We start from the raw sequence: 13,974 nt of genomic DNA on the forward strand, positions 1-13,974 counted from the left end.
AGAAAGGATGTGATCTGTACACAGTAGAAAACTCTTCACCCCTAGGTAAAAAGGGAATCCTGTTCCTTGAACAAGGTGGATGAACCAGGACACCATGTTAAGTGAAAAGAGCTACACATGTGCACAAACACTGCCGAATCCAGCTAATGCTGCAGTGCTAACACAGCCACTCCCCAAGCAGGGACTAGAATAGTTTCCAGTAGTTAGAAAGAAGAGCAGATGGAGTGCTAGCGCGCAGTGGGTACAGAGGCTTTAATTAAACTTCATAAACGTGTGTGTGTGTGTGTGTGTGTGTGTGTTTGTGTGTGTGTGTGTGTTTGTGTGTGTGTGTTTGTGTGTGTGTGTGTTTGTGTGTGTGTATGTGGTGTTTTTCTGTATGAGTTTAGTGCATCATGTGAACAGAGACCAGAAGAGTTTGTCAGATGCACTGGAACTAGAGTTACAGATGGTTCTAAGCTGCCATGTGGACTCTGGGAACTGAATCCAGGTCCTTTGCAAGAGCATAAGCACTATTTACTGCTGAGCTATCTTTTGAGGCCCAGGTATAAAGTTTCAATTATGCAAGATTCATAGTCAACAACGTAATTCCTAGCGTTAAAACATTATATTAATATATATAAATTCTTGCTAGAGGGTTAGTTTCATGTTAAATATTCAAACAACCATAAGATGCACATAAAAATCCCACATAAATTGAGGAGGCACAAGGAAACTCTCTGGGGTGATGTGTGAGCGGCATCTAAATCCAGGTGATAATTTCATCAGCATTCATCAAAGGATGGCAAGAATGTGACGCTAGATCAAGCACACTGCTAGGGAGGATAATGCTGCAGCTATTCTTAAAAACAGACTGGCCGACTCTTAAACCCCCCAGCTACCACATAATCTTGCACTTGCATGGCTGGGCATCCATCCTGAAGACATAAAAATTGGGTTCATGCACAATCCTGTAGAGGATAACCTTGAACTTTTGATCCTCCTTCCTTTTCTTCTCCTGTCATTTTTTTCCCAAGGAAAAATCCCTCTCCAGTTACAGGCACACACTGGCACAGTGGGTTTGTATTGTGTTAGGTGGAGACCAGAGCTTTGCACATGCCAAGAAAGTGCTCTGCCCACTGAGCCACATTCCTAGCCTTCTTTGTACTGTTTCTCAAAACCACCTGTGAGGACCGGAGAGCGAGCTCAGCAGCCAAGAATGCACATGCTCTCCCTAAGGACAGGAGTATGACATCAGGCAGTTCACAGTCTCCTGCGACACCATCTGGAAACCATCCCTCTAAACCATGACCGAATAGCGATGTGCTCATAGAAAGGAATATCGAAGAGCATGAAAAAGGAACAAACAACCACATGTAGCAAAAGAGGCAGTTCCCACAAAGCAAATAAAAGCATAGGTGAAAAATGTAAATATTTGTTGTGTTATTGTTTTAGAAAGCTTAAAAGTGAGCAAAAGTAATGATGTCATTTAGAGATGTATCACAAATAAACAAAACCTAGACACACATGAGGTTATGACAAAGTTAGGATGGTGGCTCCTTCAGGGAGGGACTTGGGAACTGGATAGGTGTAGAAGAGGCCTCGGGTTCTGGCAATAACTCAGATGGTAATTACATCGATGTTTGACCTACAATACATGGTTAACCCATGTGCAGACATCATCTTATTTTTCTGTGTAGAGGTCTGCAATGAAATTGCAAGGTTCTCGTATATTGTTGTTTTGTCTTTGTAAAAAGAGATGAGAAAGGAATGCAGGTGTGAGATCTGATTGTGCAAAGAAGAGGTGATATGTGGAAATGGACTTCATATTTACAACCCGGAAAGAGACAGTAACGAAGAGCTGAACCACAGAAGTTCCCCTGTAGTGACCGGGTAGGGGGAACTGGCCTTAGAGAGTCGTTTCTTTAAAATATCGAATTGAGAATGATGAAGGAGCCTATCCTGAAGACATCTTTCTTATTCCTTGATGAATCGGGTCAGACTGGGAACCTACAATTTCTCGTGTTCAGGGTTTTATTTTGTTTCTCAAAGCTGTCATCTTTGAGACTACCAGACTACCCTGAGGGTGAAAAGGAAACATAATTGATCCAGTGGGGAGCTCCTTCACTGAGTTTGTCCTGAGTGCTCTGTTTCTCCCTCCAACTCTTCAGTCTGAAGAGGATTGACAGGGATCCTGAGAAAGGGGTTCTGGCCTGAGAACCTTGACTAGGCTAGCTCCTTCACTCTCTTCTTGCCCTATCCTCTGAACGGACCTTCCAACAATTGCTCTCACAATTTTCATGTTTTGGGTACAGTTCACAAGCAACGCTCAGCCTCTGAAGACATGAAGCAGGGCTGATGAGGTGGCTCAGAGGTTAAAAACACTTGTTGTCATTGACCCCCCTGACTTCAAGCCCTGGGACCCACATTGTGTAAGGAAAGAACTGGTTCCTGAGAGTTGTCCTCTGACCTTCACACGGAGGCCATAGTAAGTTTAAAAAAAATTTTTTTTTAAGGCGACAGTTATGAAATCCCCAGCACCGCTAATGTTTCTCTTGTCCCTTTTCTGATAGGACTGACATCACAGGGCTAGGTAAGCACACACTCTAACTCTGCCTCCTCCACAAGGACCTTGTACATCAAAGGCAGGGACCTCGGGTGTCATTAGACTCCCAGGCCTGGGAATAGCACAAGGATCTAGCCTTTGAGGTAGTTGTTGAGGCGTCCCTCTTCAGTGGACAGCGACACACTCTGGCGCCTAAATTCTCATTCTAGATTTTCCACGCTGGACCCCATTTACAACTCGCCAGGTCCTCACTACTGAGTTGTCCCTTGGACGCTGCGACTCCTGAGGTTTGCTTTTCTTGGGCTAAAAGGCAGCTGAGCTGAGTGAAGAGTGTTTTCTGGACACACACGCCAGCGGACCTAGTATATCCCTAAATTCAATTCTCCTTGCGGACTGGGGGTTCTTCCAGGACTCCCGCCAGCGCCAATCAGGTCTCTTGATACCTGCCCCCATCCCAGGCCACCTGGAGGAGGCAGGAGGTTCTGGGCTGGGTACTCGACCAGCGCGATCTCAGAGCCGGGGCGGGCAGAGCAGCCTCACGTGGGCCGGCCGGGCGGCTGGCGCTGGAAGGAAGGCGCGCAGAGCCCGGGGCAGTGCAGCGCGGGAGCCACCGCGGAGCTGAGCAGCCTGCACCGCGGGACCTACGGGGCAATCGCCCACGCAGAGCGAGCGGTGCGGTGGGACCGCACAGCAGGCGGATCACTCGGCTGGGAGCGTGGATGTGCCGGGCACCGGAGCACTGTCGAGGGCGACTGAACACCCAGGTAAGTGCGCCACCGCGCCACCTTGCGCAGCACACCTCGCTCCACGCTCTGCATCCTCCTGATTCCAGCTGCGGTAGCTCCCAGGGGCGCGGTCGGGTGGCTGCCAGTCCCTGGAGCCCCTCACCTCCCCCCATCCCCGCCCATCGGCTCCCCGCACCACTTTCCCGGGATCCCTCCTGCTTTCATGACTGAACCTTGGCTCTGGCGACCCTCTGGAACCCTTGGTGCTCAGCCGCGGGGCAGGCGTCACCGGGTGCTTCCAGGGATCTCCTAGGCACGGGGACCTAGCGATCGTGGGTGTGGGGAGGGGATCCGTGGGGGACTGGGCGGGGGGTGCTGCCCTGATCGTTGGCAGTGATGTCGGTCGGTGAGTTCAGTTTCCAGCAAGCTTGCTAGGGATTTTCCTGAAGTTTTACGGAATAATGAGGGCAAAGGTGCTTTTGTGGCTTCAAGGGGCAGGATGTGTGAGCGCGACAACCCGAGGGAATTCGGGGACAGGCATCTTTGCCAGAGACCCTGGGTCCAGGGCAGCCAGATGTTTCCCCACAAAGAGATCCGGCGCCGTGGCAGGTCCATTGCCCGGCTGCTTCTGAGCCCCCGGGCCCACCTCCCGCACCCGCATCCCGAATCCCGCGTCAGCCACGAGGAAGCTTTGGCTAGCAGTACCAAGGCTTGACCCAAATAAAGATGAGGGATGGAGAGACAGGGCTTGGAGCGAGTCTGTTGTTTGGTCCTGGTCACCCCGAGGGAGGCTACTGCCTGGTCTTGGTCACCCTGAGCTCTGCTGATGTATGCTGCTGCTCCAGAAGACTCCCTAAAAAGGGTGGTGTCCTCAGAGGCATAAAGAAAGGCCGCAATGAGACCTGAGAACTCTCAGAACCCTAGCGCTACCTTCAGCTACTTTGATTTTGGTTAGGGGTGGGCTATTGTTTTTGTTTTGTTTTTTTGGTTCTTACCAGGACCTTCCTTTTCTCTGCATGGAGCTGTGGGACCCTGGACGTTTATGTTTCCTAACAAGTTTAACGTTGGAGGTGTCCAACCTGCAGACTGAGACATGTTCTCTGGGCTTTTTCAGTCTGTGAGGACAGCAGACCAGAGCTCTCCCAGTCCAGGACCACATTGTTGGCATGGTTGCAGGAGAACAGGAACTGGGTTCTCCCAAGCAGGCTTGAAAGGCCGGTTCCAGGGAAGCAGCCATGTAACTGCCAAGGATTAATGTATGCAGTGGGATCTCTGTGTCCTCCCTGGGTCTGAGACAGTCCCAGGAGAAACAATTCCAGACACAATAGGAGATAGTACCAGGAACAATGATGGGACACAAGACACCGTGCGTGCGTTCACTTTGCGGGAGATTCCCTGGGGTTTGCCGTCTTCCAAGGGAAGAGGCAGTTCCTTTTCCGTACTGAGGGAGTTTTTGGAAGCCACAGACATTCTGATCCTGTCCCTTTCAGAACAGCCATTGGTGCAAAGGAAAAGAACAAAGGCACACACTCTGAGAAGTTATATTTTCTCAGCCTTCTCTCCCAGCTCCCATGAGGGAGAGTCTCTAAGCTGCATACAGACACATTAGTATCCAGAGAGGAACCAAGTGTAGTTTTCTGATGACTCAAACGTGCATTTAGCAAAGCAGCTGCAGCTCCCCTCCAAGATCCGCACTCACTCCAGGAACACACTCATAATTTCCACCGCCCTGCAGACGGAAAGGGGACCCTGTCGGCCTGAATGGAAAACTTCTGAGGAAAGGGTCATTGCTACAAACAGAAACCCTAGCTGCGGCGTTCCTGTCAGAGCTAGAGATCTGTCTTTGCTGACCTCCTCAGAAATGATATCCTGAAAGGGCAGACACCACAGAGTATGGTGACGATGAGAGAAAGTGCCTGGCATTTTGTCCGAGGATTCTGTGTTGTCTCTCGCCTGTCCATCCGTAATTGAAAAGGAGCGCTGTCTTAGTCCCTTTGCGAGCAGACATCTTATGGCAGCAAGGAAAGTTGGCCCAGGGACAAGCTGGCCTAGTCTTCACTCAGGCCCAAAGCAGAGTTCAGCAATCTACTTCAGGCAGTGGAAGACGCTAAGTGACTCGGAGGAGGAGGTGGGAATGGTCTGACCAGCCACTTGAGGAAAGGGCCGTTTGGTCCTGGCTAGGAAGGAGAATGCCCTTTGTGGAAAGTACCCAGGGGGTTAGCCCTGACCTGTGATTATTAACTTCCAGGAAAGCTGCTAGCCATTTAAGAACCATTATTAAGTATCTTGCATGTGCCAGATGCAAGGCATTGCAAAAATCAATATTACCTCCATTTTTAATGTGAGGAGACTGAATTTGGAAGACATAAAATTATTTGTAAAGACCATAAAGCTAGTAAGTGGCGGTGCTGTGCCCTGTATCCCAGTCTCTCAGATTCTAATGTCCCCAAGAACCAACACCCTGTGATGCCCCAATTCATAGCCATCCCAGGGTAAAGACTGTTGTTTACAGCCAGATGTTTGTGAGTCCATTAGACTTTGGGGAAAGTGCGGGTCTAGAGCCGAATGCTGTTCATTGGCTTTATTGTGCAAAGTACAGTAACATAGTCACCCCTTCAGTCAGCAGACAGTGAGAAGACTGATACTGCTCATGAGATTCTGGGCAGATGGCTCTCTCTTAAGTTGCTGGCAGGGAAGTCAAGTGGTACAACCTCTTTGGAGATATTTTGGAAATACCCATCTGGATTAGAAGTTCCTGGCCCATCTGCCCCACTGAGTCCATTTTTAAGGATTTAACTTGCTGCTTGCTATGATTTCATGGACACTAAGACATGAGTATATCATAGCATTGTTTGAACTATGAAAGGAAACCTATGTATTCCTCAAAAGAACTTGTTGAATATTTTACCCTACTTCCAAACAGCCAGACACAATCCTATTCATCTATAGGAAAAGAATTGGGAAGTTTCCTCTATAACTGATGGGAATGTTTTCCAAGCTATGGGCTTAGGGGAGAAAAGAAGATGTTTAGAAGGTACAGTACATTATAAAACGTAAGATAAAGAATGAGACGTCTGATGGTATCAATTGACCCCAAGACTGATGGGACTGTAATCCCTTTGTGTCTTTTGAACCTTGAATCGTGTGAAGTTTAAAAAACCCTCCTTCTCTGCCCTGTGCCTGCCATGTTCCCTCGAACATGTCTTCAGTTGAACAGTGTTGGTGACACCTCCCACTTCCTTTATGGCGCTCAAGAGGATTCCTTTGGTTTAAAACCAAAGGACACAGGGCCACAATATCAGGACCATGCAGAATTTCTTTAAAACAGGAAGGGCTGTTCTTAGGAAGCCAGGAAGAAGAGATGCCTTCGTACAGGACGCTGTCTGAGCTGGGTAGACAAGGCACGCTCGGCTAGCCTTAACAACAATCCCAGTAAGCAGAACTGTGTCTCTTCTCATTGTCTCACTGCTGCCACAGGACAGGAAACACTTGGCGAAGGACCAAGAAGAATGCAGTGACATCGGGAGATGTATGGGCCTGTTTCTGGGGGTAGCTTTGGGACCCCAGGGAGGGGAGGGCATGTTTGAAAGAACCGATGTTTTAGGCAATATTCTACTGCTGTTATTGCTATCAAGATAAACTATGGCTACAGCAACACCTATAAAAAGAAAACATTTAATTGGGACGGGCTTACAGGTTCAGAGGTTTAGTCCATTATCTTCATGGTGGGAAGCATGGCAGTGGGCAGGCAGACATGGTGCTAGAGAGGGAGCTGAGAATTCTACATCCAGATCAATACGCAGCAGGGAGAGAGAACCACTGTGGCTAGCTTGGGCTTTGAAAATCTCAAAGCCCACCCCCAGCGACACATTTCCTGCAGCGAGGCCACACCTCCTAATCCTTTTAAATAGTGCCACTCCCTAAGCATTCAAATGTGGAGCTTCTGGGGCCATTCTCACCCAGACCACCACAGCATTATTCTGGGGTTGAGCTGGCTAGACTGCTAAGCAGTTAAGAGCACGTGCTGCCCTTCCAGAGGACCAGAGTCTGGTTCCCAGCACCGTGTGCAGCAGCCTGCCAGAAACTTTAGCTCCAGGGGATGCTAGATGCTAGAGCTGATGCCCTGTTCTGGCCTCTGTGGGCACCTGCATACACGGGGCTACACTCACACAGACACATTAATGAGCAATTTAAAATAACAAGAAAACCACTCTGGACTCTAGGGTTGTATTGCCCTCAGAGTATTTGAGCAAGGAAGTTTTCGCGGCATTAAATGGAGTCTCCTGAGATGCCTCATGGAAGACTTTTCATCAGTGACGAGGCCAAGTTCACTTCCTTAACCCTAAGAATCCCTGTCCCCTGGCAGCCCAGCCTGGAAGTAATGAATGCAGACAGGATGGGGGTGGCATATTGGCTACAGTCTTCACCTTTTCAGGTAGGGCTGGCTTTTGTGTAACAGAAAGACTCTTCCAGTCACAAGATGGATGGCTTCTCCAGTTTCCACTTCCCAGCTCCCAGCCACTCTGTGAAGCACTTTTGCCCTCTTAAACCTGGACGTGTGAGAGCTCAGACCCTTCCCCGTGAAGCCGCAAGTCTTTCTCCTGTCCCTTCACAACCTCATGTTCTCTGTACGGGAACTTGGGAGGCAGGTACACCAGCGTCACCTGCGCACGTACAGCCTTGGATTATAACCAGATGAGGCTGGGAGTCACGCGCTTTGAAGGCTGGAATCACTGTGATATGTGTAAGTTTGTACACTTCACAGGGCAGGGACAAAACTATCCATATTCTTAGTTAGATTCCCTGCTCTCTTCTGTCTGTGTATATATAATAGATAGTACTGAGATAGCCCTGTGATGTCCCCCCCCATGGAATAGTGATTGTCATTGCTTTGGTCCAGATACCAGTGGAATGGAAATCTGTGTCTGTAGCAAGGGGAAAAGTCATCAGAGGTGCCCCTTGGGCTTCAGGTCTGGGCTGGAAGTCTGATGTTTAGAAGAAATAGCCCAAGGCCGCTAAGAGTCTTGCTCTCATGTAACATTGGTGAGGACTCACCTCTGACCTCCATTCCACTGCAGAAAGAAATAGTTTAGTGAGTTTTTCCCAAACAAATTCTGGAACACAGAAGGGAATTGCTTTTTTGATGTCCTATGGTTGTCTACAGAGGTGGGAGCAAGAAGCTGCCCTGGGCTCTCAGCCAAGGCCACTAGAACCCAGATATCAAGGGGAAAGCCAGAGAGCCCACTAATATTAAAAATAGAAAACGATGCTGGTAGTAAATGGTCAGTTCAACTTGCTTGAATTTAGAAAACATATTTCCCAAAGCACTGGGAAATCAGAGCCAAGCAAGGCATGGCCGCCATGTTCTAGATACCTGCAAGGCAGTATGGGAAAGGAGTATTCATATCGCCAGCAGAGATGGTAAGTAGAGCCACTGGTGACATGCTGTCAGGGACAGAAACACTAAAGTGGATCAGAGGCTGACCAGTTGACTGTGACAGACTGTTAAGGTCACTTGGAAGTAAGGTCACTTGAATTAGTCCTAGGTGCTAGAGTGATGTTGATTGACAAGCTTGGGAGAAAGGGCAGAGCTAAGAGAGTAGTTTAGGCAAGGCACAGGGTTACAATATGAAGTAAAGAAACATTAATATAATCTCATTGTTTACCTAGCTTCTGCCACAGACACAACATACAGCCTGTTTCTTTCCCTTCTCTCCTTTCCTTTCTCTCTCCTCCCTCTCTCCTCTTTTCTCCTCTTCCTTTCTTTCCTTTTCTGCCTTTCTTCCATGTCTTTCTTTCTACTCAAGACTTCTCATATCTAGTAAAGCACTCCACTGCCAAGCTATAGCTACAGCTTCTGGCATTTAAAAATGTTCATAGAGTGAAACTGTTTGTATCCCCACAAATCATTCATGATATATGCACATAGAGGTGGGCTGTGTGCTTTAAGAGCAATTGTCGTAGCTGGGCGGTGGCGGTGCATGCCTTTAACCCCTGCACTTGGGAGGCAGAAGCACAGGCAGAGGTGGCAGATCTCTGTGAGTTTGAGGCCAGCCTGGTCTACAGAGCTAGTTCTAGGAAAGCTAGGGCTACTTAGAGAAACCCTGTCTCAAAAACCAAAAACTAACAAAAAGCAATGTCTTGGTGATGGCTTATAAATATTAGAAGTGAAACACCCAGACTCGCTAGACTATCATAATTTCTATCAAGTCAACTTTACTTGAAAAAAAAATCAGATGGTGTTTTATATACCATATGGTGAAGACCACCATTTCTGTTCTCCCAAGTTTCGGTGTCTCATTGGCTTCTTCAGTGGGGACACGGAGCACAGAAACAAGATAAAGTCCGTCTCATCAGTCTGTTCATCTCTTCGTTCACTCATTTCTTTACTTAAGTGTCAACAAAATAATTTTATATTTGGCCTAAGTGGTAGTGTGATTGTGGAGGAAGAGAAAGAGGGGGTGGGGAAGGCAGTGGTCTCTGTTCCGTCCAGGACCACACAGCACAGGGACAAGATCAGGAGGTGTCAGATGCCGTAGTGGAACCAGGGACAAAGGGCCGCCTGAAAACATCATATCTGCCTAGTAAGTACTGGTTGCTAAAAATGAATGAACAACATGATAAACAGTACCAGACACTGCAAAGAGAACAAATTAGAGGACAAAAATATTCCTTTGGATTTGGCCAGTGGGGCTCAAAAATTGTTCATATGGTAGAACTCAGGGAAAGCGTGGTTCTTTTTGGAGGATAATAACTATGAAATATTCACACATTACAATTACTGAAAACATAATTTGGAGCCAAATAGGAAAACATCTTGTGCTAGGTTCTACTATAGGTACCAACTGTTAGGAAAACTTATGAAACAGAAACATCAGCTTAAAAATATTCTATCAGCCCACTCTTTTCCTATGAGTTGGGAGGGGGACTACCCAAATACTATTTTAATGCAGGAAACCCTCACACCAGCTGGTAGAACCCCAGGATCTCAAGGAAGCTTTGGCATTTGACGACTGTTGATGGTTTCAGCAAGGACAATTTGGGCAGAGTAATGAGACTGGAAGCCAGATGGTATCGGACTGAAAAGTGAGCATTGCATTTCCAAGACACCAGCAAGGATTTATCAAATGTCCCCGGACGCACTGTTGAGAAGGAAGGAAATGGCCAACATCCCAGTTCTCGTGTAGCTTGAAGTGGTTTAGGAGAAATAAACTATCACTAAAGAAACATACAGAGGTACTGTGGCTCCAGAAGGGCACAGGGTATCTCAAGCATTTACTGTTGATAGCGGATCTGGGACGCTTCAGGGAGGAGCTGGGAAATCACCCGAGGAACTGTGGTTGAGCTCAAACCTGAGCACGGAGAGGAGCTTAGCAGGGAGAGGAGCTCCAAAGCTGGAAGAGGACTTTCCAGGGGGGACCAAAGGCCATCCTTAGAACATGGCATCTGAGGTTCGGCAGGCCAGTGGATGTTGAGTCCAGAGACTGAGGGAGCATTCTACAATGAGCAGAAGAGGTCAAGAGGAAGAAGAACACACAGTCTTGGTCATGTTAAAGATTTTGATGAGCAGCAGTCTCTGAAGGACTAAGCAGCAGGAAAATTATAGTGATTGACCCTGATGATCAACTTCACCATATTGAGAAGCACTTAGGGATTAACAAAGCCTACCCAGGTTGTGGGAAGGACAGCATCTCCATAGTCAGTTAACTAAGGGCAAGATAACCCACGCTGAATGTGAACAGCACCGTCCCATTGGCCAGGGGCTTGGATGGAAGAAGAGAGGGAAAAAGGGAAGGCCTGTTGGATCAGGCTCTCTTCTCCCCAGCCCCTCCCGCTCCTTCCCCTTCTCTCTGCGTCCCGGATGGGAAGAGGTGAGCTGCTCTGCCCTCGCATCCTCCCTGTAGATGGCCGGCACCCCTGAAATGCTGAGCCCAAGTGAACTTTTCTTCCTTTCAAGTTGACGTTCTCGGGTATTTGTCACAGCAGAAAGTTTATCAAGCAGGGACGTAATCAGAATTTCTACTTTTAAAGGCTCACTGGGTAAAGCACTTGCTGTGTGAAATGTAAGGTTCAGCTCCCCAGAACACATGAAGCTGGACGTGGTAGCGAGTCTGTAATTCTAGCATTCCTGTGGCAAGGTGGAACACGGAGACAGGGAAGCTGGCAGACCAGCGACCCTGGCTTACACACTGGCAAAAAGAATCACACGCACGACAATGCACATACACACTTTTACACACACACTCAAACAAAAGCCAGTGGAAAGCTCATAACTAGCACCAACCCGTGCTGAAAATCTGAAACCTTATCTTCTAATATCAGAAAAAAAGAAAGAGTGGCCATTCCTGCCGGTTTCACCCAACCTCACAGCACGCGTCCTAGCCATGCCTTTCAGGAAGAAAAGAAACTAAGGATATCCAGGTAGGATGAAGGAACAGACTGTCCCTATTTACAGAAAACTTTTATGATGCCACAGAAATGTTAGAATTAACCAGGGAATCTACTAAAATATAAGTTCCAAAACCAACAATACATTTCCCTCCAGCACTATGTATTTATGTGTGCGCACGCATACATGTGTGCACGTAGACATGATCATCTCTACATGAATGTGTAGAGGCCAGAAGTCAATGCCAGATGTCTCCTATTGCTCTCCACCTATTGTAAAAAGACTCTCACTGAACCTGGATCTTAATAATTGGGCAACTGAATGGCCAGCAAACCCACAGATCTTCCTACCTCCTCACTAGCCCAGTGCCAGAGCTATAGACCCGAACCTCTGTGCCTTCACATGTGTGCTGGGAACCTGAACTCTGCTCTTTATTCATCTCCCCAGCCGCAGGTACATGTTTATAACCCACCATATAGCCATCTGATTAGGACAATAGTCACACCTTTCACATGCACACACGCGTGCGCGCGCACGCGTACACACACACACACACACACACACACAAGCTCAAGAATAAGTAAAATTAACAAAGGAAGGAGAATATTTTGTATACTAAAAACTTCAAAACATCAATTAAATGATGTCCACACAAATGGAAGGCTGTTCTTTATTCCCAGATTGGAAGGCTTAATGTTGCTGAAAACACCACTCAGTTTTGCTGATTTTGTATCCAGTATCATTGCTGAATTCATTGATTAGTTCTAGCATTTTGTGTGAAGCCCTTAGGGCTTTGTGTGCATATCAAGTCACCTATAAATAGGGGCAGTTTTATTCCTTTCTTTCCCTGTCAAAATCTCAATGGCGTGGCATTTTTATAGAAATACAAAACAGGGACCAGTGAGATGGCTCCGTGGGTGGAGAACCTTGCCACTGGTCCTGAGTTTGATACCCGGGATCCATTCCGTGGAAGGAAAGAGCCAGTTCACAAATGTTGTCCTCTGTCTCCCACAGTTGTGCCATGCCATTCACCCCCAACACAGTATAAACAAATAAATAATAATGTTATTTAAAATTTTAAAAATCCACAGTATAATCTTAAAATCTGTGTAGAATCATAAAATTCCTCAAGTACACAAACGGTCTTGAACAGCCCAAATCTGGAAGCACCACATATCCTCCCATCAAATTACAAAGCTACACTAATTAAATAGACTGGAGCCAGGTGGTGGTACGGGCCTTTAATCTCAGCACTTGGGAGCAGAGACAGGTGGATCACTGAGCTTGCAAGGCGAGCCTGGCCTACAGTGCTAGTTCCAAGACAGTCAGGACTGTACAAAGAAACCCTATTTTCAAAGAGAGAGAGAGAGAGAGAGAGAGAGAGAGAGAGAGAGGAAGGAAGAAAAGAAAAGGAAACTGGAATGGAATAGAGACAGTTATCAACCTTTAGAGCAAAATTTTAAAGCTCCTAAATACACCCACACAGCCACTTATGTTTAATTAATCTTCGCCAAAAGCACCAAAAATATGCAATAGGCCAGGGGCAGTCTCTTCAGTATGTTGGGTGGGAAAATCATGCATGTGAAAGACAAGCCTGAACCCATGTCTGATACCACACACAAGAAAACCCAACTGAGAGTGGACCGCAGACTTACATGTGAGGGTGGACCTTGCAGTTAGCGTTCTTGCCATGGTGTAGTAAGAAGAGGGAGCAGATGCAGTCTCTGGGTGGTGCTGTCATCTGATGAAGAGAAGGAAGTCAAAGGAGAGGCAAGCAAGAGGAAAGGATTTTGAGAACAGGTGTGAGGGGGATTCGGCAAAGAGAGAAAGCGTGAGCTAGCCGAGGGGACAGTACTGTTGCGCTTGTTAGCTATGTGACATTGAGACTATTTCCTAATATGCAAAATAAGACTGATAACCATGAACACCCTGCCCCACACACACACAGAGCTGTGGCTGACACAGGGGAAGTGACCAATTAATGTACGCTGTCACTTTAAGTTTCACCCTCACTGTCAGTGGCTGGCACTGACAGAGCCCAGCGCACAATTGGTTTTAATTTAAAATGTTCACTAACTCTCCCAGGTTCTCCGTATCTTAGAAGCAGTCAGACATCACTGAAGCACCAAGCTCTTTCTTCTCTAAGCACTTGGAAGCCTTTCTTCTCCTTAATGCTGAGGGACTTGAATGTGCTGCTTAGCCGATTCTATTAGGAGGTTTAATCATATGGGCAGGGCAGTGAGCCAGGGTAACGAGAGAAGAGATCCAATTAATTCCTGTGCCCAGGCTCTTCTGACCTCGCATGAAAAAGGGGCAGG

The 13,974-nt window shown here is 47.3% G+C and overlaps 1 protein-coding gene across 9 annotated transcripts in view; it reads left to right on the forward strand.

Annotated features, from left to right (window-relative positions):
• Positions 1-2,625: 2,625 nt before the first annotated feature.
• LOC125391717 (protein FAM163A) overlaps positions 2,626-13,974 on the forward strand; it is a 78,919-nt gene continuing 67,570 nt past the window's right edge. For 7 of the 9 annotated variants that reach the window (XM_085688068.2, XM_085688070.2, XM_085688069.2 and 4 more), the window contains exon 1: positions 2,627-3,306. The gene's annotated coding sequence lies outside the window, so the exon portion shown is untranslated. Of the gene's footprint in view, positions 3,307-13,974 lie in introns of all 9 variants that reach the window. The other 2 variants (XM_085688073.2, XM_085688075.2) reach the window with 1 other exon arrangement.

Source organism: Myodes glareolus, chromosome 5, assembly GCF_982192425.1.
Source record: "Myodes glareolus chromosome 5, mMyoGla1.1, whole genome shotgun sequence".
Classification (NCBI taxonomy): domain Eukaryota; kingdom Metazoa; phylum Chordata; class Mammalia; order Rodentia; family Cricetidae; genus Myodes; species Myodes glareolus.